The following is a 26,474-nucleotide window of genomic DNA, read 5'->3' on the forward strand; positions in this document are numbered from 1 at the left end:
TAATTATAAGCACCCCCCCCCAAGAAAAACCCAGTATAATTAAGCTTGTTTTCCATTAAGGAGGACACCGGGCTTAAATTTTTTAAAAATCCATTACTTTCAAAGTGACAAATTTAGACAATGGTGAATATACAAGTGTGTAAGTTTTTACAGGTGAGATAAACATGACACCAGGCAAGGTAGGCACAAGGCAAGATTTATTAAAGGTGCCCTCGGGTGAGCTTTCGTGACTCAGGTGAGGAGAGTCAGGGAAGTCGCGCTGGGAGGGGGTCGAGTGGGTCTTTTATCTGGGTTAAGACAGGGAATAGGTTCACAGCCATATAAGGTATGGTATTCGGGGATTGGAGGGTTGCGGGAGTCCTGATGTTCTGGTTTCTTGCATAGGTATCGGGTTACTTGTGGAGACGTGACCTGGGCATACATCCTTATGGTAGAGAGTCAACCATTAGGAAGGTGGGGGGGCTCTGGAAGATGGCGGCCCAGGGGTCATTTCTATTGTTTCTCCTGCATTCCCAAAGCCCCCGACCCAAGACAGTGGTTGCCAGGGTGAGGGGTCATGGGAAGGGTACAGCTATTAAGTGGTAGTATGAGAGAGAGCCTTTGTGGTGACAGAACAGTTCTGTATTCCAATTTTGGTTATGGTTATCAGAATCTGTATATGTGATAAAATGTCTTAGAGCTACATATCCTGAGGGGGAAAGTATCTAAAAAAGCCAACCATATCTGAGTATAGTCTGTATTTGAGGTACTAGTATTTTACTAATGTCAGTTTCTTGGTTTTGACAACTGAACTGTGGTTCTGTAAGATACTATTATTGGGGACACAGAGTGAAGGGTACATGGGAACTTCCTATAAGTCAAACTATTTCAAAACAAAAAGTATTTTTGAGAAGTCCACTATTTTCCCATGATACACTGTACAGCTCAGTTGTCACCCACATTTCTGAGGAGGAAGCTGAGCCGCATTGCCGATTTGAGCTGTTTGGAATCCCTTACAGTTCTTGGCCTATGCCTGCATTAGAGGAGTCTGTCAGCTCATTTTTGCATCTCAGGAGATTGACCTCTGACACCAGTAAGATGGACTCCAATGATGCAATTTCCTCCACCCCCCGCAAGGGTGGGGGGATAGGGAGGTGGTTGCTCTCATTTGAGAAAAGATAAGAATGCTTTCTCATGTATCTTTGCAAGAAGACCCAGGATGGAGGACTGGAGCCACTCTTTTAGGGACTTTGGGTGATTCAGCCCCCAATCAATGGATTATGCTCTCTCTAGTTTTTCACAAAATAGTAGGCAAGATTTGCCAAAGGCCCTTATGAGTTTCTTCTGTTCTACTCCATTGCATGACAGACTGCCTGGCAAGAAGAAGGAGTTCAGTAAGTATGAGGCAATGTAATGGAAGCCCTGTGAGGTCAGGGGATTTGTGTTCTACACTCCAGAATCACCAGCTTCTAGAAATAGGTCTGGTACGTAGACGGTACTCATAAACACGTTTTGTATGAAGGACTGTATTCTTTTCTTTAGATTCCATCCGCCAGACTGCTTTCATTCTGCCTTTGGAATGGCTCTGAGAGAGACTGGTGTATTAACGTCAGGGAACCACAAAAGAAAGAAACCACAGGAGCCAGCCAACAATCAATGAGTAAGTCACGGCTGTGAGTTTTCACTAAAACTTGGGTCCATTAACCACACCAACTTCAATATAGAAAAAGAAAAAAGAAGACTTGACGCTGCATATACAATATGGCTGTTTCCAAAATCTGAAGGAAAATGCAAGGCTAATCCTTCACAGGGGAAGGACACCTTTGACACCTCAGAGTAAGACCCCCATTCTTTGTCTGTCTTCAGTTTGAACAGCTATCCTGTCTTGATAGCCCCTTCCATTCTCTCCTATCTGCAAATTCTCAAAACGGAAACTGCAAAAGCCCAGTCTCTGTGACTTCATTTTTCAGAGGACGATAGCTCCTTTTTTACTTGACAAATCAACACTGTGTTTAGGAATATCATTCCATTTACCTGAAATGTTCCGCCAGGTGTTAGGATAAGCAGGAGACCTGCCCACCATTGGCATGCACGCTGCATCTTCCCTAGAATGCAGAACAGGTCAGACAGAAGTATTTTAGCTGTAGAAAAGCATGGAAAAGAACATGGTATGATTCAGAGATAAGGAGCTTGAGTTAATTGAGGTGGGGGAGAGAGCTTTGTGGGAAAAATGGCAAACGCAGTTCATGAGATCAAGTTGGGTTGGAATATCCCTCGAAAGCGAACAGGAGCAATGTGGTAGTGGAGACCAGCAGCAAATGGTTAGAAGCAGAGCGTGCCAACACCATGCCCAAGGCAATGTCTGGTCTGAACCCCCCCCCCCCCCGTTTCCGGCTTCCTTGCCCTGTCCCCTCGGCTCTCTGCTCAAGCAACACTAGTCTTCCTTCACTTCCTTCTACCTGTCAGGCTTTTACCACTGCATTTTTTCATTGTTTAGTTAGTTCTTTTTTGCCCTGGGGCGGGGGCGGGGGGGAGATATAATTCACATACTAGAAAATTCATCTACTTAAAGTGTACAATTCCCTGATGTTTAGTACATTTACAAAGTTACACAACCATCCCGGCTGTCAAATTTCAGAGCATTTTATCATCCCCAGAAGAAACCTTGTAGCAATCAGCAATCACTCCTCATTCCCCTCCACCAGCCCCTGACAGGCACTAATGTACTTTCTGTCTCCATGGATTTGACTATTATGGACTTTTTGCAAAATGTAATCATGTGATATGTGGCCTTTTGTGTCTGGCTTCTTTCACTTAGCATAATGTTTTTAAGATTCTCCATGTTACAAGAGGAATAAGTACTTGATTTCCTTTTATGACTGAATAATAACATCCCATCATGGGGCTGCACCACACTTCACTTATTCATTCCTCAGTTGATGGACATGTAAGTTATTTCCACTTCTGGCTATTAGGAATAATTCTGCTATGAATACACATGTGCAAGTTTTTGTGTGGATGTATGTTTTAAATTCTCTTGGGTATTGCTTGGTTAACGCTTACTTACTTTTCAGACCTGAGCCCAAGCTCTCTTTCCTCAGCCTCTAAGCCAATGTGTTGTTACCTCCCTTCTGCCAGTTACGTGGTCTTGTGATATCTTAGGCCATTTCTTTTATCTGTCATAGCTGTGCTTTACATTTTTTAATGGATTTATGATCAATACCAGTCCATATTTGTTGGAAGCATAGACACTGACTCGCCCTGTTGCACAGACTCTTATTCACACAAATTCTTGTTTCTGATGATGTCTTCCAAAGATATAAGCAGTTTGCCACAAAATTAACACCAGTGTAGAGGAGTTACTTGACTGAGACCATCTGTAATCTAGTTTTCCCCACTTTTCACTGGTGTTATTATTTTTTCAAGTTTTCATCATTTGGAAAAAAAAAAAAGCTTATAAATGGGGAAAAATAACCACTTACATAATGCTTTTCACACCACTGAAATTATTTGAAAAAAAAAAAAGAGAGAATTAAATGCTATTGTAATGTGTTCTTGACAAAGGCATTATAATAATAACACATTGTAACTTCCAGCATTCACAGTTCTCTTGGGATTGGAACAAAACCATCAGAGGAAGTTAACCCCTGTAAAAATAAAACAATTTTTCTATAAATTTTATATGTCAAGTAAGTTCTGCATAATATAACTGAACAATGAAAATTTCTCCTAAATGCTCTGAAAATCAGCTGCAGATACTCTCTGCCTTTTAATTTGGATCCTATCATAGCCCAAATTACTGATTATGAGACAGAACTAGTTAAAAGTTTTCAAATATTAAAAAGTAATCTGTGTGCCAAGTATAATTTTGTTTAGCCACTTTAAGTACCTAAAGCCAAAAAAACCTCTTATAAGTTATTCTTATAAATTATTATATATAATTTTCTTATAAATTATAAGTTATAAATTATTCTTATTATAAATTATTACAATAATTTCTTATAAATTATTTCTTATAAACTATTCTTATAAATTATTACAATGTGTCTGTACACATTTGTGTGTATTGAGCTGTTCTTTATTCTTTCATTTTTTTCTCTCCTCTCTTCAGCGTCTTTGTATCTGCCCTGTTCAGGCAGTGGCATGTGTCCTAAGCCACAAATCCTCACACTTTTTGTGGCTTGATGCACGTGACAGCCGGCATTCTCTTTAGAGATATTCCATGGGAATACCTCCGTTTCGCTGAGACTTGGTTTTGTCACTGTTGCTTTGAAGTTTTTATTTTTAAATGACTGCAAATTCACCAGAAGCTTCAAAAGTGGTACTATATTTTTAAGTCAAAAATCTGGTTTTGAAATTCAACATTTCATCAACGTCATTTAAGATTCTCTTTTTCTAGGGAGGTATCTGATTTTGTATCCATTTAACCTGTACTTGAGAAGCACCTAGCTTGTGCCAGGTGCCACTTTTCTAGTCAATAAACATATAAACAGTGAACAATTTAACCTCCATCACAAACGCTATCAAATTTTAATTTCTTCGGAGTAGAGTCAGTTGGTTCTCAATGATCCAGTGAGCTGCCCGGGGAGTACGATATTCTTTTTAAGGATGTATGAAATCGGAGTCTGGGAGGTTAAGGGGCATGTCTCCATCCACTGCCTAAGCTGGGACAGATCCAGAACACATTCTGACGTGCAGGCCAAAGTTTCTAACACCCCTGAGTACTTCACCTCTACTAATAACTGCTAAGCAAAGCAAGAGTGCAAGCAAGTGTACAGGTAAAGATTTCCCTGATTGTGGGAAAGAACAAAACAAAAATTTCAAGATTTTTAGGACCATCATTTAAATAAAACCAGTGAAAGATAATTTAAAAATTATGTTGTTGGAGCACCTGGGTGGCTCAGTTGATTAAGCCAACTGCCTCTGGCTCAGTTCATAATCCCAGGGTCCTGGGATCAAGCCCTTTGTCGGGCTCCTTTCTCAGTAGGGAACCTGCTTCTCCCACTCCCTCTGCCTCTCTCTCTCTACCTTAAACAAAGAAATACATAAATAAAATCTTAAAAAAAAAAAAAAAGAAAACTATGTTACTCTATTTAAAAAAGTGTCCATTTCAGAAAATATTTTGTTTAAACCCAGTCCCTGTGGATGGGTGCTGAATGTGTGGCTGTATACAGAGGGATTTAATCCACTTCAAACTTCCTGTACATTTATTTATTTTTCCAAGATTTTTAGTCATTCAGACTGGCCTACCCCCCAGTGATTTGAGAAATAGTAATGCTTTGTACATTTCAGAAAAATTGAGCGCCTCACTTGGCTTGCCCTTTTATTTGACATTAAGAAATCGGTGGACATAAGAATAAGGCTAAGCCAAATGAATTCACCTCGTGATAGGGCAAAGTAGTGGACTGCAAAATAAGAAAGTCTTAACGAAAAGGCTGAATTACAGCCTGGTCACTGGAGTGAGACACTTTCTGTTCAGCTTTGGAGATATAATAATAGTCACTACTGGAAGCATGGCTAAAATACCCTGGCCTGGGAGCTGTCGGGGTGTTTACAGAATCAGAAACTTCATGGGTAAAAATTTAAATAGAAATTAAAATCTCACTCTGCTAGGAGGTGAATTGTGTCCCACGAAAAACAATACATCAGAGCCCTAATCCCCATTCCCTCAGAATGTGGTCCCTTTGGGAGATAGAGTCTTTACTGAGATAATCAAGTTAAACTGAGATCATTCTTTTGAGTCCTAGTCCACCAGGACTAGTGTCCTTAAAAAAAGAGGAAATGTGGACACACACAGACACACACACATACACACATATGCACAGGTAGAATGCCATCTGAACATGTAGACAGCCATCTGCAAGCCATGGAGATAGGCCTGGAGCAGATCTTTCCTTTTCAGCCCTCAAGAGGAACCATCCCTATGAACACTTTGACTTCAAAATCCCAGCTGCCAGAATTAGGACAAATTTCTCTTATTTTAGCCAGCCGGTTTGTGGTACTGTGTTACTGCAACCCTAGAAAACCATGACTTCAAGATCTTCATGTCTGCTGCCATCCATCCATCCGTCAGCATGTATTAATGAAACCCTATTATGTGCACACCTCTGAAGTTGTGTCAAAGAAATATTAAAGAAATGCATATTCCTTACTTTCCTGAAGCTTTATGGTCTAGTTGGTGCTGAAAGAACTCTAACAAAGTAACAACCCAAGGTGCTATTTGATTAAGTTAATGTAGAACTGTACACTGGTGTCCCTCAAACCCAAATGTGAGATCTTTCTCTATTTTTGGTAGATTTTCTTCATAGCTTCACTGAGATATAATCCATATATTATAAAATTAACCTATTTAAGTATACAATTTAAGAAAAAAAGTAAAGTAGGCAATTCAGTGTTTTTTTTTTTTTCATTGTGAAGAGTCGTGTAACTATCACCACTACCTAATTTTAGGATATTTCAGGATCCCCAAAAGAGACTTGTTTGTGCACATTAGCAGCCACTCCCGTTCCCACTTCTCCAGCCCCAGACAACCATTAATCTACTTTCTACCTGTGTGAAATTGTCTTCTCTGAACATTTCACATAGATAGAATTACATAACGTATGACCTTCTGTGACTGGCTTCTTTCACTTAGCATGTTTTTAAGGTTCATTTATATTGTAACATGTGTCAATACTTCATTCCTTTTTCTAAGCAAATAGTCCATTGTATGATTATACCCATTTTTTAATCCATTCATGTAGTTGGAGTGTTTCCACTTCTGGCTGTTAAGAATAATACTACAATGTACATTCAAGTCTACATTGTCATGTGAACGTATATTTATATTTCTCTTGGGTATATACCTAGTAGTGGAATTGCTGGGCAATATGGTAACTCTATGTTTTTAGCATTTTGGGGACCCTTTTTAAAAGAAAAAAAACTATCTCTTGTTCTTAGTGCTGTCTTAGGTTATTTTCATTACGGTCCTCTGCTTAAGTATGTTTAAAATTAAACATACTTAAGTTTGTTTAACTTAACTTAATCTGAAACAGCCTCCTCCTCCCATAGACACTGTAACACACGGTCTTGCTTGATCATCTTCACAGCATTTATCAGTAACTGAAACTTGCTTACTTGTTTATTTCTATTATCAGATATTTGTTTGTCTGTTGTCCATCAGTAATGCCTCACTAGAATATGAACTACATCAAAAAACTTGTCTATCTTGTTCATTTGTCTGTTCCCAATACTTAAGATTGAACCTAGTACAAAGTAATGGCTCAGTAAACAGTTAACATAGAATAACAAAATAAAAGTCTTTCCTGGATAACTTGAGGATCCTGGGCATTCTTGGATTCTAGTTTGAGAAGTTCTTAATATGGATAGTATATCCAAGATGAGAAGTTCCCCCAAAAAATGAAGGGAAGAATTTCATGGGAGAAATCGACTAGAGCTGGATCTTAAGACTTAACTGGGCGGGAGGAGAAGTGTCTCAAACAGGGAGAGGGGCACGACCAAAAGCTCTAGATATAGAGTATTCAGAGTCTCCCGGTTGCATCCTTTTCCTAAAATAGGCAAAATATGGGTTATTGATTAGACCTCTTTGTGTTGCATGTCACAGATTATAAGATCAAATTTACTTGGAAGATCATATTTTGGGTGATGGGACTGTGAAGTATGAGGTTAACTAAGTCACAAGCCCAACTGGACTCAGAGACCTATATACGACATCTTCACAGCTTAGAGTCTTTCTCCATTTCTCAACCCTGACTCTACAGACTGACTTTATTTTCCGGCAGATTATTTCCATCTATAGAGCTATAGGGCACTGGATAATCCCAAACCCACCTGATCGTGATCAATGATTGAAAGGAAGGAGCTAGTATTTCTCTAAGTACCTAATCTCAGGGAAGCTTGTAATTGACCGTGTAAGTCATGTGCCCATCCCAACAATCAGAGGAATAGAGTATTGTAGGTTGGCTGGGCCTGGATCCCACTGGGTGTGAACCAAACCTTCCATGTCATGTGGCGTTGAGCGTTGGGCCTCACCCAAATCAGATGGGATATTTCCTATGGAAAAGAAGTATTTTTTTTCTCAGAAGGGTGGAGAGTTCTGGAAAGACTAATGATAGCAATAAAAATAGCAGTCATAATAATGATAACAGAACAATTCTTTAGTGAAATAGGCACACAAAATTCTTCTGGGCTAGAAAAGCTAGATTTTTAAGACTCCTAGAGGATGACATTTATATGTGTGACAATGCAAGGAAAACCTTCTTTAGGATTTCTCTTTTAAAAAACAAGGATATTTCTGAAATCCAGCAGCAAGGTTTCTTTTTGAAGATGAAAAGCCCTGCATATGTGCTGCAAATTTATGATTAACTGAGCATAGGATTTGGTAAGGAGTTCTATATTCATTTTGTCTACACATTTTTTTTTTTTTTTTTTACATGTGAGTCTCCCTAAAAGGATTTTTTTTTTTCCCTCCCTCACTGGGCTCTTAATACAGGAACATCCGTTTCTCACAGGAAGAATTTGTGATGCTTTGTCCATAGTTACATCTGTCTGAGCATCACTCCCTGGAGGAAGCTGGCGTCTGAGAATCTAGACGGCTTTCCCCTGTGTCTGGCTATTTTAGGTTGTTAGTGTTTCTTGTTTTGGTTCTCAAAGAAAAACAATTAGTGGGAGTACCAATTAAGAAGCCCAGTGAACAAAGCAAGATTAAATAAAATAATACTTGTTCTGAACATTTACTTCCATTAGCCCAATTCCCTCTCCAGATTCTGTTCTCTACTGGAGGTTAAATAGGAGGACTGTTTTAGTTAGCCCAGTGAGCAGATACTGATAAAAACTAAAAAAAAAATACATAAGTAAACAAGATCTGAATCTTTTCTCTAAGGCTTGTGAGGTTTTGGAATTAGTACCTTTTAATGGTAAGCAAGGTAACAGTACTCTGGTTATGGATCTGTAACCTTCTTTATTTCAAAATGAATTCATTAAATCACTGAAAACATGTTGAGCACTACTCTGCTTTCCATATTAAGGGATAGACACAGTTTTTTTTCATTAGTCAGATTTTGTCTCAAGGAGTATACAAATAGCAGGGGAAACTGACCAGAAAATGACACAAGTGGGGCACCTGGGTGGCTCAGTGGGTTAAACCTCTGCCTTCAGCTCAGGTCATGATCTTAAAGTCCTGGGATGGAGCCCCACATTCAGCTCTCTGCCCAGCGGGGAGCCTGCTTCCCCCTCTCTCTCTGCCTGCCTCTCTGCCTACTTGTGATCTCTCTCTCTCTCTCTCTCTCTGTGTCAAATAAATAAATAAATAATGTTTAAAAAAAAAAATGACACAAGTGCTAAGTCTAGTTTCTAGAACTGTGTTAATAGATGTAAACACAGCATCATGTAGGAGCCCTAGAGTATATAAAAATGAACATAAAAATTTGTGATAGCAATTTAGGTTAAAGCTTGGTATAGTAGGTTACATGTAACCTGGGATTTAAAAAGATGAATAGGTTTGAAATAGGCAAGAAGTGAATGTGTTCTCTTTTTCAATGTTCTAATCCTTCATTCCTAAACTCTAAGGTGCATAGAGGAGTTTTTCCCCTAAATCCTTACAAACTAGTTTTATATTTTAGAAGTGCTGCCCCGCCAAACTTGGTGACTATTCTCTTGGTAGACTAAGGTTCATGGGCAACACCTGGCAGGCTTCGTGGGCTAAGAGCATTCACCAGGAATCCCGTTCCCCTGCAGCTTCCCCCCCGCTGGTCAGGCACTAGCAACAGATGGAGTCAAGGAGCCTTTCAGCTTTGTGTAAATAAGACTCCTAATAAATCATGACACAGGGGCGGTGTGTGGCTTGCAGGTCATAGGGTGATGTCAGTCTGTCTGGACTCAATGTTCTGAAGCAAGAGACTGAGCCCGTACAACATGTCTTCCTTCCTCCCCCATCACCTCCAAGACGGCAGATGAGCTTGGCTGCGTGATCCAGACCACAAGTCAGTTGTCTGCAGATTGTGTTAGAAATCACCCTTTATGTCCCCTTTCCTGTTGTATCAGGGCAGCAGTGTTGAGACTTGGGGCAACTTCCACCAAGAGGCTTATGGCTTGAGACGTGGGTCATTGTGAGTGCCAGTGAGGAGCTTCAGAGACCATTTTCAGTCCAACAGTATATTCAGTCTGGGTCACATTATAATGGCATGAATGAGGCTGTAGTCTCTGTGATATTGTTTACTTGTTTCAATATTAGTTATGGGAGCCCACGACTTAATAAAATGTAATATTTTCCATCTCTGCCACTTGCGGGCTTGTCATCGCTGCTCTGCTTAGGTCTGTGTACACGTTCATTTTTCCCCTGGTTGTTGGAAAGGACTTAAGATGTTCATATGCGGTGTGTCTTCCGGTTGTGCAAATGTTTTCTTGTGTTCCTCATGATTAAGTGGCTTGCATGTGCCCGATAGAGTCTGTTGAATTTCTAAGGTCACAGTAATTGGCAGATGGAAGAAGTTCCATGCTATCAACTTTGAGAAAGGCTCTGGCTGCCTTCCTGCCTGATGGAGCAGGGAGAGAGATGAGTTCTGCTGAAATGGACAGCAGGCTGCATAACAGTGCGAGCCATCAGCTGCGTTCTTTTTAAGTAACATGCATTACTCCCTTTGAAAAGCAAATTTCCTCTTGATATTTTTCTTCCTCCAGAGAGTGTGCTTTCCACTTTCTGGAAATGGCTCCTCTACTTCTCCTGGACACTCAGTGTGGACCACTACTGCCCTAAGGATGGATGAGCTCACTCTCTAGAGGTTCTTCTTGGCCTCTCATCGGCTTCTCTAGACAGACCTTCTGGTCTGTAGGGCTCTCGCGGGCCTGCTGCTGGCTCCTTGCAGCTCAACTGGAGTCCGTGCTCTTGAATCTACTGACCTGGCCTCAACTCTTCTCTCTCCCTGGCAGTGATCTCTCCTTCATTCCCTGCAGACTCCATTTCTTACAAAAGTATTGGGTGCCCACTTTGGAGCAGCTGCTGCTTCCATGTCATTACTCATCAGAATTATAGGTTTCCATAGCTGGCCCTACCAGAGTGGACATTCTGTTCCTTGGTGGAGCTGCGTTCTGTAAAGGAATTGTGTCCTCAGTTCTTACATAAAGAAAAAGTACCACGTAGAGTCAAACTTAACTTTGAGAATCTTATGCTGGAGACCACATACGCCGCTAAATAGGTTCAAAGCAACCAGATTGGCCTCCGTGATTGGAATATGTAGCCATTTCCTTATTTGGACACTAAATGAATTAATTTGTTTGTTTGTTTTTTAGTAGCCATTGTATGATTTCACACCTGGCATGGTGAGAAGCTCATAGTGTAAGAAACAAGGGGTCATGAACTCAGCTGCAAATACCAGCCTATGGATGTTTCACCACCTATGTTCACCTAGGACATGAGCTCTTGAGGTAGAGTGGCCATTGAAATTACCTCCATTAGAATCTCTCTCTCCCTCCTTCTTTTCCTCATTTTCCCTCTCTCTGGCTCCATCTGGCATCTTCTCTTTCTTCCCTTTCCCCATCTCCATTTTGTCCCCCTCTCTCCATCCCCTCCCTCCCTCTGCTTTCCAGCACACATACAGGAGCCACTGGATTTAACTATAAGATATATTCATGTACATATACTGAAAGGCCAAATCATCCTGTTGTATTCCAACTCAGGTTCTTAGATCACCAGTGAAAGCTTGTTTTTTACTCACTCCAGGGTTTCCCTGCTGTTTTCTTCATTACCATAGTCCCCCGCCTTTCTCCCTAAGAACCACCCACATCAGTCTTACTTGTCCATCTTTACGCTCAGAGGGCTTGATCTCCTTTTCCATTCTTTTTACTATAAAAGCACTGACTGACAAACCTGAAGTAGGTTATTAAATGACTCCAGAGGACAATTTGTCTTCTGTGCCCACCCTACCCCTGGATTACATTCTTTTTGACAAATACTGGCTGAGCATCTGCAGTGGAGGAGGACTTTCCGTTCAGCAGAGCTAAGTTCCTACTGCCTTGGTACTCTGGCAGAACAATGTCCTTCCTCCATTCGAAAACTCCATCTGCATCAGATATGTCTCAGCCTTCTATCCCTTAGAATCTAGTCCATGTGTGGTGCTCCACAGATCATCACTTCCAAAGATGATCTCCAATGACAGTACCTTTCTTATTTTTTTCCCAACTTGATCCAGTCTTATTTTCTTTGTCACTAGAAAGATATCCTACTCCTTCCCACTAGTCAGAACTTCATCACGTGCCTATTTCTTCTTGCCTAAAATGCGCCCCCTCCCTGCCTATCTGATACTCATTTCTCATGGATCATCTTAAGTACTAACCTTTTCTACCAAACTTTCTCTGACAAAATCATTAATTCCTCTTCTCAACTTCTCCAGTATGTGAACTCTGTATTTAGCACTCAGTGACTATTAAATGGTGTTACTTATTCCATAGGTCCCAATATATGCATGAGCCAGATTTGCTAATCAAATGAGCTTATTTTCCCAACACTTTGTCTTAAAACTTTTGAATTATTTCCTGTTATTATAAAATGGGATGATTGTGTATTGAAATCGATTTCCTGTTTCTACCCACCCTGGAAAAGGAGATCTGCAGCATTGGATCTGCATTCCAAACCCTGCCCTGCCCTCCATGGGGAGAATGGTGGCTCCTCTTTGCCCCAACTCAGCTGAGGCAAAGCTCTCCAGCATCCATCTGTCCCATTCAATTGCCTTTTCTCACTCATTTATCTGCTCCTAGCTATGAAAAGCATTTAGTACAATGCCTGGCAATAGCTGTTGCTATGTTTTTAGTAATGATTATGAGGTATCTTGAATTTGTTACTGATTCAGGTCTTATTTTCCAACTAGACTATGAGTTCCTTGAGAACAGGGACCATATGTGGGTAGATGATCAAATATTGTTTTTCTAGGGGCAACTGGGGGGCTCAGTCAGTTAAGCATCTACCTTTAGCACAGATCATGATCCTGGTCTCCTGGGATGGAAACCCACATGGGGCTCAGTGGGGGGAGTCTTCTTCTCCTTCTCCCTCTGGTGCTTTCTCACTGTCTCTCAAATTAATTAATTAATTAATTGATTAATTTTTTTTAAAAAAACACTCTGTTTTTAAAAAAAAATGATTTTTCTGGAGGAAGAGTAGGGAACACTGAGATAGGAGATTTTCTAATGGGAAAATAATGTTCTTTGAGCCCTTTAGAGGGAGACAAGGATGAGGAAAGTGAGCATGCTCCTGAGGGGAGGGATTTAGGAGCCCTCATTGCCAAAACAAGAGAAAAAGCATATTTACATGGTACTCTTTCCCAGAAGGAAAACCTAGAAGTTAAGTAAATGATTGTTTTTAAAATCAGACCTAGTTCCATTCAATTTCAGTCATTCAGTCAAGGAAAAGTCTCTGTTATGTGACATTATATAGCATTCATTGTGATGGGTCCTGAAGAAGCAAGGGTACATAAGACTTAAAGTCCTTACACCTCTATACTAAAAGTTGAATCAAGAAAAAAGGAAAAATAAAACAGTATTTATTTTTTAGGCTTATTAGAAATATCCCCCTTTTTAAGATTTTTCATTCTTGTTTCTTTGGTTACTACCAGAAAAAAAAAAAAAAAGAAAGAAAAAAACAAAACAAAACCCTCAAAATGAGAAGAGTTAAATAAGAAAATATGGAACCAAATAGACAGTCCCATAGTTTCAGAGGTAGAAGCCACCCCATGGATCACTGAGGATTCTCCCCTCATCTTACACAGGAGGAAACCAAGGCTGAAGGTGATAATATGCCACTCACATCGCCCTTTCAGAGAAGCATGATTGATGGGCATTGCCAGCCACTGTCCCCCAAATCTTGCATCTACATGTTCGTGCAAAAGCCATGCTTCCTCAGGCTGCTCTCAGCCAACATCTGAACCAGGAGGTGATACTAGTGAGAGTCCACCCATCTGAGGGTGGGACCCCTCCACCAAGTGCCTGAGCTAGAGGACTCCCCTTCACCCTAGCCTAAACTTTCTTGAACACAGATGCAATTCTCCTTCCTTTCCCCTATTCTTTTGTGGATGTCAGGCTTGTATTGAAAACTCTTTCTACCTACTCTTGCTTCTTTGCCTTCAACCTGCATAGGCATTTCCCCCAGTAAACCTCTTGCATGTCCACCTCTGTCTTGGAGTGTTTTTTGGAGGACCCAGTCTGTCACGCTGAGCAAGATCATATCACTTGAGCATGTTCACACCAGCTGGTGAGTGTCACAGCTGGTGCTTGGACCCACCCTTGCCTGACACCCAGTATTGTAGTCCTTCAATGAAACCTGTTTTGCCATGATCCAAGCAGAGAAACTCCTGGGTGGAAAAGATGCTGAAGGAAGGAGGAAGAAGTGGCCCTCTAACAGCTGCTCTGCCTAAAAGAAAATAAAACTGGATCTTGAGAAGGAGGCTAGACCAGAAGTATTTCCTAGGTTCTGAACTAGAATGTGCCCCCCCTCTCCCGCTGTGTTTTACCCACCATGTCCTATTTCTTTATTCGGAAACAGAGTATGGTAGGAATAGCAACAGCTTTTAGAGACAAACAGACCTGGATTAGAAGTCCAATTGTTATCTTTATTGGCGATACTTGAGATGATAACTAAAAGTGAAAGAGGAATTGATGAGCTGAAAAACTGGGAGTGGCAGGGGAGCACTTCTGAAGTATCTGCATTTGCAAAGGCTCTGAGGTGAGTAGGAGCATAGTTCCTTAGGGAAGCCTGAAGAAGGCACAGTGACTGGAGCACAGAGTAAGGGTAAAAGCAGCACAAGATAAAACTGAAGGAGTAGACAGAGTATGAACCTCCAGGACCTTATGTGGTATGGTGTGGGTATTTGCTATCCTAAAAGCAATGGCAGAACATTGTAGGGCTTTAAACAAGTGTGGGGAGTAGAGCGTAGATAAAGGCATAATGATCCAACTTACCATTTGACATATTACTTAAGCTTCAATGAGAAGACCAGCTGGACAGGGCCAGAGTGGATGCTGGGACACGTCTTAAGAGACAGAGGCAAAGAAAGCTGGTGTCTTGATCTTGGGTAAAGACAGAAGTATGTTGATTGGCAAGGTGTCCAGGAACTTAAATCAACAGGATTGTCGATTGATAGCAGTCTACCTTACCCCTCCCCTATACTAAGTTTATAACTGATAAAACTCCATCACCTGTTGTGTTTGGTCTTCTGCAGTGTAAGTGGTAAGTGCTTATTGAATACTTGCCATTTGATGGAGGTATGAAGAACTATAGGCTTTTATCCCACCAATCCTGGGAAGAAGAGCATTTCTAATTTGCCTTACCTCACAGAGCTGGCAGAGAAGGAAGAAGCAGGTGTGTGCCCCAGAGCAGAAGCAATCTTTTTGGCGAGCGAAGACATTAAACTGGTTCTCCAGATCCATCTTACTGACCTTATACAATATGTTCTCCTGAGCAGAGGGAAAGAAATAAGGTCATGGGATAAAGGCCAGAAATGATGTAATCACAAAATCTCTTCAGACACCAGCTCTACCCTGGCTGAATGCCAATGATCAGAAAGTAAATTTGAAAGTCAAAGAACAATTTCTCTTTTATCACATTCCTATTTCTAAAATTTGGCTTACCCACAAGCCAAGCTCTTTTATTCAGCTCTATTTGTTGAGTGCCTACTCTGTGTGCCAGGTACTGTGGAGTTGAGTACTTCTTGAGAAAGAGAGACATTAATCAAATCTTCACACAAATAATATGTAATTGAAAATTTTGATGAATGTGTTAGGAAAGAAAGTTATATGGTACTATAAGAACATCTAAGGGAATTCTTGACCTAGACTGGAGGGTCGGGGACCAGAGTTCTAGAGTAAGTTGGTATTAATTATGTGAAAGAGATGGAAAACACCTAACGGAAAAGCATTGAGGAGGAGGAAACAGCATAAGCAAAGACCACGTGGCATAGATCATTAAAACTTGCCTTTCTAGTACTCTCCCACTTGCTCCGCATGATCTTTCAGTTAGAAAGGCAACTCGGTGAGTATTAGGTAAGACCATAGAAAGCTGTAAGTGAATAGAGTGTAGGATCAAGGCTACGAATGAACAGTGGCTTCACATTCTGCATGTTTCCATGGCCAGTGAGAATAGACGAACATCATGCTTCATTCCACGGGGTAGTAAATCAGCAAAGACTGAAATTATGGCTGGTTTTCTTAAGAGGACACAACATGAGTGACATGAATGTTAATAGTGAATAAAGGCAAATATCAGAAGAATTCATTCCGTAGTCCAATGTAATATTGCTATTTCCCAACTAATTAGTAAGCTCCCTGAGGAAAGAGACCATATTTGTTTCCCGGATCTGTGACTCTCAGCCACCTAGCAAAGTATCTGACCCACAGTTGGTATTTAATAAAAGTCTGTAATTTTTTCCATTGATTATTTTCTTTAATTATACAGTTTTAGTTAGTACTGTCAATTTTACAGTTCTGTACTACAACACAAAGCAAAGAGTGCCTGTAATTTTTTTTTTTTTTTTTATAATAAACTATTACAGGGGTGCCTGGGTGGCTCAGTGGGTTAAAGCCTCTGCCTTCGGTTCAGGTCATGATCTCAGGGTCCTGGGATCGAGCCCCGCACCGGGCTCTCTGCTCAGCAGGGAGCCTGCTTCCTCCTCTTTCTCTCTGCCTGCCTCTCTGCCTGCTTGTGCTCTCTGTCAAATAAATAAATAAAATATTAAAATAAAAAAAATAATAAACTATTATATAGGTATAGATCATATATACAAAATATATCATAGATATAATTATTTAAAAATATGTTCTATTGAGGGCCATTGTATTGTTTCCATGAAGTGGGAGCTTAAATAATGCTGCAGTGGACATTCCAGTATCTGTTTCTTTTGTTTTTCATACTTGGGAGGGAACTATGTAAGTCAGAGGTTCTGTGCATGTTCAGCATTTAGCAAATATTGCCAGTTGGTTCTCCAAAGTCATTGTGCTAATGTGACTTTCCTTCCACCTACAAAATATAATTTTTCTACATCCTTGTCAACGTTTGGTATACTCAAGTAGCATTCTTGTTTACCTGTTTTATTTTCAAAGGTTATCCGGGTATATTTAAAGTGATAGGCCCTTGTGGTTTTATTTGGATTTCCCAATGACTAATTGGGTATCTTTTATTTGCTTATTGGCTATTTCAATATACTTCTATGTAAGGCACTTTTTCACATATTTTGTCTATTCTTTTAATTGGGTTATATTTCTCTCTTACGTATTTATTGGAGTACCTGATATTTTATGTATGCTAGCTCTTTGTTGTCTATTTGACCTTGACCAGTTTACTAGGACTGTCGTTTCTACTAAGTTTTTTCAAAGAACCATCTTTTGGATTTGTTGATTCTGACAAATTAATTTTTTAATTAATTAATTTTTGTACTTATGTTTCTAATTTCCTTCTTGTTTCTTGAGAAGTGTCAATTTTGCTATTCTTTATCAATTTCTTAGGCTTTGCATAATAGTTTCTCAGTTTTCTCCTTTTCTTATATAAATAGCCAAGCTATGTAGTTCCCTCTATAGTGACTTTTACTGCATCTCCTAACTTTTTATATTTTATTTTTTATTATCATTCAGTTGAAAATGTTATCTAGTTTCTGTCATTCTTGTTTTACTTAATGGTATTGAAGTATCAGGTTTAACTTCCAAATATTTAGAGAATTCCTCATTATCTTTATTATTGATTTTTAATCTAATTCTTCTGTATTCAGAGAAAATATACTGGAGGTTTTAGTCCTTGAAAATGTGTTGACCCTTGCTTTATAGGTCAGCGTATTGTAAATTTTGGTATGTACTTTGCATGTACTTTAAAATAATACATATTCTGCAGTATTTGGAGAAACATTCTCTATATGACAATTATACCAATTTGTTGATTGTGTTACTTAAGTATTTTATACTGACTGATTGGAGGATTGCTTTTCCTATTTGATACTGATAAAAGTGTGCATCATTGTTGAAGTGTTTATTTTTGTTATTCTTCGTAGTTTTTCATTTTCTGTCACATTTGGCCTACCCTTGAACTATTTGATTTGGTGCTTAAAAGTCAAGGATTCTTGTAGTTTCTTAGTGAATGGACTCAGGATTATGAAATGCCTCTCTTTATCTCCACTAAAACTTCTTCCCTTATACTCTGCTTTGTACTTAGTATCACTGTAAGACCTATTTTAGGTATAGCTCTTTCTAAATCATATGGCATATATTTTTTTGCCATCCTTCTACTTTCAACCTTTTTGTATCTTTAGATTTAAAGCACACTCTTGTAAGCTACATAGAATTAGATATTTAAAAATTCAGTCTAAAAAAAGAGACAAAAATAAAAATTCAGTCTGACAGTGGTGTATCTGAATTGAAATATCCTACTTACATTTAATGTAATTACTGATATATTTGAATTTGTGGACCATCTTATTATTTGTTTTCCATATGTTGTACCAGTTCAGAAATACTATCTTTCTTATCTTTTATATTAATGTTCCATATTCCCCTCTATTGGCTTTTTAGTTATCCATCACTTTATTCTTCTTTTAGTGATGACGCTAAATATTACAGCATTCATATTGACTTATTAGAGTCTAGTAAATATATTAGACTTCACACAATGTGAGGGCCTTTAACTTTTCCTGTTCATTGTACTATTACTTTTATGGACTTCATTCCAGAAGTATCCTACCCCATAGGACAGTATACTTACCACTTTATTATACAGATTACTCTCATGTTTACCCTTTCTGTATCTCCTCATTTCCTCCTTTGTGTTTGTTTCCATCTTAGTTCATTTTCTTCTCTTTGAAGAACTCCCCTTAGTATTTCCTTCTCCATAGTCCTGATGGTGACAAATTCTTCCAAGTGTTGTTTGTCTAAAAATATCTTATTCATTTTCATTTTAGGGTTTAAATTTCTGTGTTGAGACTTCTTCTATTTTAGCATTTTTAAAATGTCAGTCCATTGCCTTTTTAGCATCTTTTGTTTCTGTTGAGAAAGTCACATATTGGTCTTATCATTCCTTTTTTGAAGGTTAGATTTTGCTGCTTTCATAACTGTCTTTAAGATTTTTTTCCTTTCTATATGATTTTTGAGTAATTTTACTGTGATATGACCAGTTATTTACTCTACTTTGGGTTCCCAGCACTTCTTGAACCTATGGGGTTCCTAGCAATTTTTGATATATTTTATCTATTTGGGAAAAATTGCAGTCATTACTCTTTTCAAATATTGTTTCTATCCTCATGCTTTCTACTACTAAAATTCTAAAGATACATTTATATTTTACTGTATTCTATATATCTTTTATACTCTTTTCTGTATTTTTAATTCTTTATTTTCTTTATATTCCATCTAGGCATTTTCTTCTTCCTTATCTTCTAGTTCACTAGCTCTTATTCTCCTGTGTCTAATCTGCCTTGAAACCCATACTTTGAGTTCTTAATTTCAGTATTTTTTATTTGAAGAGTCTTTATTTCACTCTCTCATAGTGCTTAGTTCTAAGCAGAAATTTTTCACTTTTTCAGTGTTCATAAACAAATGTTTTTCTCTGGTATGCTTAGTTATTTTTGAATAAATGTTGATATCCCATATGAAAAATGACAAAAGGTTTTTGAGGTTTTAAGTGATATTATATTAATTCAGAAAAGAAATAAGAAAGGGCCACAGGGCAAATATCAATGTCAGAGAACTCTGAGTAAAATATCTTACTAAAAATGATGACAAGTATGTGATTAAATATAATCTCTTAAGAAGATAGAAAGATTTAAGTAGTATCTGATAGACTTTCTTAAAGTCCTTTTCTCTAAGGAAAACCTTTTCTGTAAAACAGTAGGGCTCCTAAGAATATTTAATGGTGTTATCCCATGGCACTTACATAGAGAACAACAGAAAGAGAAGATGTTTATTTCAAAGAGATTTCTGAGTGTATGTGTTTTTCTAAAGTGGAATGGTTTATAAATATACACACAGAAAGGCTGCCATGCTTTTATTTTTAAAGATTTTATTTATTTATTTGTCAGAGAGAGAGAGAACAAGCAGGGAGAATGGCAGGCAGAGAGAGAAGTAGGCTCCCCACCGAGCAAGGAGCCCAATGTGGGATTTGGTCCCAGGGCCCTGGGATCATGACCTGAGCCAAAGGCAGACATTTAACTGACTGAGCCACCCAGGTGTCCCAGCCACCAGGTTTTTAAAGACATTATATTAGCTGGTGTTGAAAAGGAAAGAGCTGGCACAAAATAAATAACCAGAAAGTAGAACAGGAATGATACTCATATGTAAACACAGACTATTTTTTATAGAAAGGGAAAAATTACTAGAAAGTTAAACCCAGAATGCAGGAGAGTGAAGATCCCTGGAAAATGGTGGAGCCTAATTCAAGAAACTGAAAACAGGTGCCTAGTTGAATTTCAAAATTGCTATGGACCAGAGACTGCTTCTATCTCCCATTCTCTTTTTCTAAATAGGAGTACTTATGATGGTTATCCTATACCTGTCCCCAGTTATATTTTATATAGGGAAGAAGGGCAGACAGTTAACCAATCTTTAGTTTCTAGGTTTTCAAATCAGAAGGACCCATACTCAAGGATTGTATGTAAGGTCCCTTATTCTAGACCTGAATCACGTGACAAGAGCCTGGACTTCACAGTAAGAGAAGATTTTGAGAATATAGGTCATGAGATGAATGTCTATTTTATAAGTGGGGAGAATGTAAATAATTTATCTCAGAGGGAAGTCTATTTTTTTTTTAAAGAGTCACAAATTCTTTGATAATCCTACCATTGAATGGTAGGCACTGTGTCCCTTCCTCATGAGTCCGGGCAGGTTTGTGACTACTTCAACCAACAGACTGTACTAGAAGTAATACTATGTGACCTCTGTGGACAGGCCAGGAAACACTGCTACTCCAACCTGGTTCTGTTGGGACAACACTCATTGTGGCAGAAACGAGCTGCCATGAAAGTCTATCTACTCTGATGCCACTGTGTTTGTGAAACCCATAGAGGGATTTTGTTTAAGAGCCCCAGCTAGCCATCACCTCTACTGCTGGCCATGTGTGTGAGCAATACTGAATGTCAATACACTTGATCCTTCAAATGAGTGTAGTCTCAGCTAATTCCAAACATGCAAGAAACTCTAATTGAGAACATCTTATCTGAGCCCTTCCTCAATTTCTGACCCCCCCAACCATAAACAAAATAAAAATTTAAGCCACTGTATTTTGTGATAATTCGTTATGCTCACTATCAGATGAGGTGTGGGGCCCAGAAATATGCATCTTAACAACTACACATAAATGATACTTTTTCCACACAGAAGCCTAAAATTTTTATCAAAGGTTATCATGTGCACTCAATCAGGTTTATTTCCCTTCTTCTTAACACACTAATAGAGGTGGTCAGAGAGCAAAGTCATCATCCCGACTTCACCTCTGGAGGTGATACACAAACCATCAAATACTGGCTGAGGAATAATTTCATAACTAATGCAGACTGACTCCAGACATGACTCAATTCTTTGATCTAATGTTCTGGAAAGAAGTGATATCCCCTCACAGATTGAATCCCCTGCTGTTATCTTAAAGCATATAGAGTATTTAAAAAAATGACTTTATTTCTTTTCATTCCTACTTCTTCCTTGAGCCAATGAGAAGGCAGGAAGCACGATTTCTGTCATTCATTATCCACAAGCACTGCTGTGCCGGTCTCTGAGGAAAAGGCTTTCATGAATGCAAGTTGGCATTAAATGGTCTCCCAGATACATGAGAAGTTAAGTTACATTAGCATTTGCATGCAGAAAACTCAATATTTTTCTAATGCTTTATAATCATATGTTGGCTATTTGCAATCATATGAATTGTGTGTTACAATCTTTCATTAGTTCTTTTTAATGAACTAGCACACCTGGTACCTCTCAGCCCCAATCGTTGCTTAGATTTGCTTTCTGAAGTCATTAGAGATGATAGGGAAACTCAAGAGGAAGAAAGTGTGTGTGTCAAATAGAGACCAAATGCAGGTGTTGAGGAGATTTGAGTTACACACCTGGGCTCATTCATCTCTTTTCTTCTGAAAGAAAAAAAAATTATTTTGGTGGGGGGCAGGGCGTGGGGAGGGTGGTTGGTGGAGCTGAAATATTACAAGGAGTGCTTCTTTTCTAAATCTCTTCTCTAATTTTCTGACCAAGTAATGATTTCCCTGAATGACAGGAGATGAAGGAAGGATGGAAAGGGAACTGTGGATGCTAACAATATCTACTATCTTCAGTGTAATGCCCTTACAGTGAGTAATTTGCTATATATAACTTTCCATCTGTAGAGACTTGAGTATGTACATATCTGTCAAGCTACTCTTAAGTGCTCAGCAAATAATTTAGATTATTTGAATAGCACTCATCATTTAGTTTAACAACTCAGGTGTGGTTGCATTTTTTTAAAATTTTTTATTTTTCTTTCTTTTCCTGTCCCAGATTTAGGCTCATCATAATTATACAGAGAGAAAGCATATGAAATTGGGTATAGAAAGAAAAAAAATCTTTGTTGGTGGAGCAATAAACTTCTTTAATCAGTCCAATATGCAGGAATAACCCTTCACTATCTAATCCTATTGGACCCTGAAAATCTTTAAACATAATTTTGTGAGTAAAATGCTTCCTTTAGGGGCTCAGTCATTAAGCATCTGCCTTAGGCTCAGGTCATGATCCCAGGTCCTGGGATCAAGCCCCACACTGGGTTCCCTGCTTGGCTGGAAGCCTGCTTCTCCCTCTCCCATTTCCCCTGCTTGTGTTCCCTCTCTTACTCTCTCACTCTCTTTCTGTCAATTAAATAAATAAACAAAATATATTTTATAAATTTTTATAAAACTCTTTCTCGTGTTTACACTTAAAACTTAAGTATTATAGGTCAGGATCGAACATTGGGGGAAAATGCTAAGTTTAGAATTTTGTTAAAAAATTCTTATTTTTCCATAAAAGACTCTTAATCTCACGGAACAAACTGAGGGTTCCTTGGGGGAGGGGGAGAGGGTAGTGGGGTTATGGACATTGGGGAAGGTATGTGCTATGGTGAGTGCTGTGAAGTGTATAAATCTGGCAATTCACAGACCTGTTCCCCTGGGGCTAATAATATATTATATGTTAATAAAAATTAAAAAATTTTTTAAATCTTTTCAATGTCATTAAATATAAAAATTACATATAATATTTAAAATAAATATTAATAATTAAATATGTGCCACATAGTTAAAACATCAAGTCAAGAAATAGATGACTTTGCTAATTAGTTATTAAATAATAAAGGGAAGAGCATTACAATTTTGGGTATTTTCCCCCTTTCCATAACTTGGCATTTTCTTATTAATAAAGATATTTGTCCAGGATTTTCCAAACCAGAGTTACTTAGCAGGCTCCAAACAGCATCACAAATCTGTCCATATGTGTGACAGTATTAAGGAAATTATTTGCTCTCTTTTCCCTCTGAGCTTTTTGATCTACACCTGTAATTATCTGTTTGGATCCTGCACAAAAATAGAAAGAGAAAATGAAAGAATAATTATGTTTTGAATAGACTAATTAAAAACTGGAAGATAATTCCACATACATAGAAAGCATGTAATATGTGAGGAATATCTCTAGGATTATAGAGAAAAGGAAACTGCATGACTGATAAATAGAAATCCCACCTGATTCTACACCAGTGGTACAGGTAATATTCTGTAGGACGAAGACCACTGAACTGGTCAGGACACTTGAATCTATCTATATCTAATTAAGTGACCTTGGACAAAGCCCTTCAACCCCCTGAACCTTGGAGTCTTTAACAGAAGACTAACAATTTCAACAACCTAATCTCTTCAATAGATTCTTAAAATACTGATCCTAATATATGAAAATTTAACTGTATGATTATTTAGTTTGCAGGACATTTTGTAAATAATAATAGAAAGCCAAATAACAAGTTTAATTTGGACATCCAGATTGAAGCCAGCTGAACAGAAACCCTAAGAATGTGACTAAACAATGGATTGTAATCAGCATTCATTTTCTATTCTTCTCTTGATTAGCACTAGATAGATGTAGAAGCAAAGCTCACTGCCAACCTTAGGATAGGGACATATGGCAAGCAAGTTGTTTTGGGGGATACTATAGTTATATAATCCCATTAACCTATACAGTAAAACCACATATATTTATGCTTTCCAAAGTTTAGAACATTTGACAATAAATAAGTAGAATGCTATCAATACTTGACATCTAATAAAAACCCTACTGTAAGAATGAATAGTATAAGAAAATTCATTCATAGAAGGAAATATTTACGTAAAGGAAATTATTTTCATATGTTTTTAAAGCCATCTATTTGCTTGGCCATAAGATATATATTTCTTAATCATAATTTCATTCAGTTTGTTCAAATAGAATGGAAGGTCTTTAAGACCAGGCACCATGATCATTTAGTGGGTACATTGTCAGCATCTAGCAAAACACCTGACATAAAAATGTATTTATATGTATTGAGCAGGATTAATTCTGCATGTCTTCTTTAACATTACAGTTTAAACTCAATAAGATACTAATAAGCATATTAAAATTAGAATTGCATATAGGCATAAAAATGAAAAAATGAAAATTCTCTCTACCTACTATCATCCATGTTTCATGGAAAATAGGATTGTTAGCACTCTTACGTTTAACTGTATGCAAATACTAGTATATACACGTTTCTGTATGCTTATACTGATGTCTGCCCATATATATCCTTATCAAAAATGGAATTAATCTATTTGTACTTGGCTTTTGTGTCTTGGAGAACTTTCTCTAAGAGTATATATATGGATCTACCCTGTCCTTTGTAATGGGTACAGAGAATTACACTGCATGTTTTATTTATTTAAATATTTCTAACTCATTGATTCTTTTCATCAAAAACTGGAAACAACATTGTGCTAAACACTTTTGTATGTTTATTCTGTAGACATGAGGATACATTTCTAACAGCAAATTTTTTGAGTCCATAGGATATTAATTTAAAGTTGTTTTAGTGTTAAATTGCTCTCCAAAAAGGTGTCACCAATTTGTATTTTTCTGAGGATGCCTGTTTGTTCTCAATTTCAACTCCTGACTTGATCAAACTTGCAAATATTTTGTAGTCTGTTATTATAAGGAATATCTCACAACAATTTCTGAAGTTTTTGTGAGATTCAAGGCAACTTTCCTAGTAGTCACTTAGGACTGGAGTAGGCTTGGAAAGGTTTATTTCAGGTTATTGTTACCTGAGTGAATTGCCTTTTGGAGAATCAGCTTTACTGCTCTTTTTCTTGATCAGTATATCCTAAACCATGAAGGTTGTCAGAAATGTAAGCTCTACTGCTTATGTTTGGCGCAAACTCAGAACAAGCCGTGTCCGTGTTCTTCTCACCACCGGGAATTCCCGCCTTTGCATAGACCTGATCATTAATTTCTTGTCAGCTCTCTATTTCTTTTACAAAGATTCTTCCAATATTAATTTAAAATATCACTTTAATATTTTAACTGTTAGCAAAAAGTTTATCTAAATACCTAGCTGATCAAATTAGCAGAGAGAGAAAATTTCTTCTGTCTTTTAATCTTTATATTTTCCATTTCTGCTAAATGCTTATTTTGTGTAATTCCTCAGAATTAGCTTCCAGCTCTCAAGTTCTCTCCCCACTTGTTACCTCACTTCCAATAGCTCAGTGGCATGTCATTTGCACATTTTTTTTTTCCTGACACTGCCTCTCCTGCTCCTCCACCATCTTTATTTGCAACAGTTTTGCTTGGCTTGTTAGTTTTCTTAATAGGCTTTCCTATTGTTTACATTTCACTTATACACTGAAACATGCTTATTTTATATCTTTCATTTAAGCATTGATACTTGCTTATTTTATACTATCTATTTTCATCTATAAGATCCTTGATTATCTAAAAAAAATCTGTTGTTTCTGCTGGAGAAAATAAGAATGTATCATTGTGTTATCTTTCATTTTTAAATTATGAGTGATTTGATTGTATCTTTATTAATTCATTGGCCATTTGTATTCTTTTTCTGTGAAATTCTTCTTTAATTTCCTATCTGTTCATTGGGGTGTTTGCCCTTTTCTTATTGATTTGTAAGGACTCTTTATTAAAAGGGAATTGATCCTTTGTCCTGCCAGGTTGCCATTGGTGCTTTTCATTTATTTTAAGTTTTTACCACAGAAATTTAAAAATTTTTAGCCATTAATGTGTCAAGGGTTCTCCCATCGGGATTAAGTCATTAATTAGCAAATGCATTTTTAAAGTACCCACTTTTTTTAAGATACTGCTTTTAGGAGCTTATGATACCTCAATGAAAACAAGGACAAGTATCCCTGCCCTCATGGAACTTGTCCTCAAATCTGTACAACAAATACCTGTAAACAAGTTCTATAGTACAGTAAAGGCAAGTGCTATGTGAACAAGAAAGGTAGAGCAAAGTAATGAGAATTAGG

At 38.0% G+C, this 26,474-nt stretch overlaps 1 long non-coding RNA gene across 1 annotated transcript in view; it reads left to right on the top strand.

Moving 5' to 3' along the window:
* Positions 1–1,561: 1,561 nt before the first annotated feature.
* The window catches only part of LOC122910629, a 154,985-nt gene continuing 130,072 nt past the window's right edge, over positions 1,562–26,474 (top strand). Inside the window, exon 1 of the long non-coding RNA XR_006385257.1 lies at positions 1,562–1,639. This is a non-coding gene — a long non-coding RNA (uncharacterized LOC122910629). The remainder of the gene's footprint in view (positions 1,640–26,474) is intronic.

Source organism: Neovison vison, chromosome 6 (assembly GCF_020171115.1).
Source record: "Neovison vison isolate M4711 chromosome 6, ASM_NN_V1, whole genome shotgun sequence".
Classification (NCBI taxonomy): Eukaryota; Metazoa; Chordata; class Mammalia; order Carnivora; family Mustelidae; genus Neogale; species Neogale vison.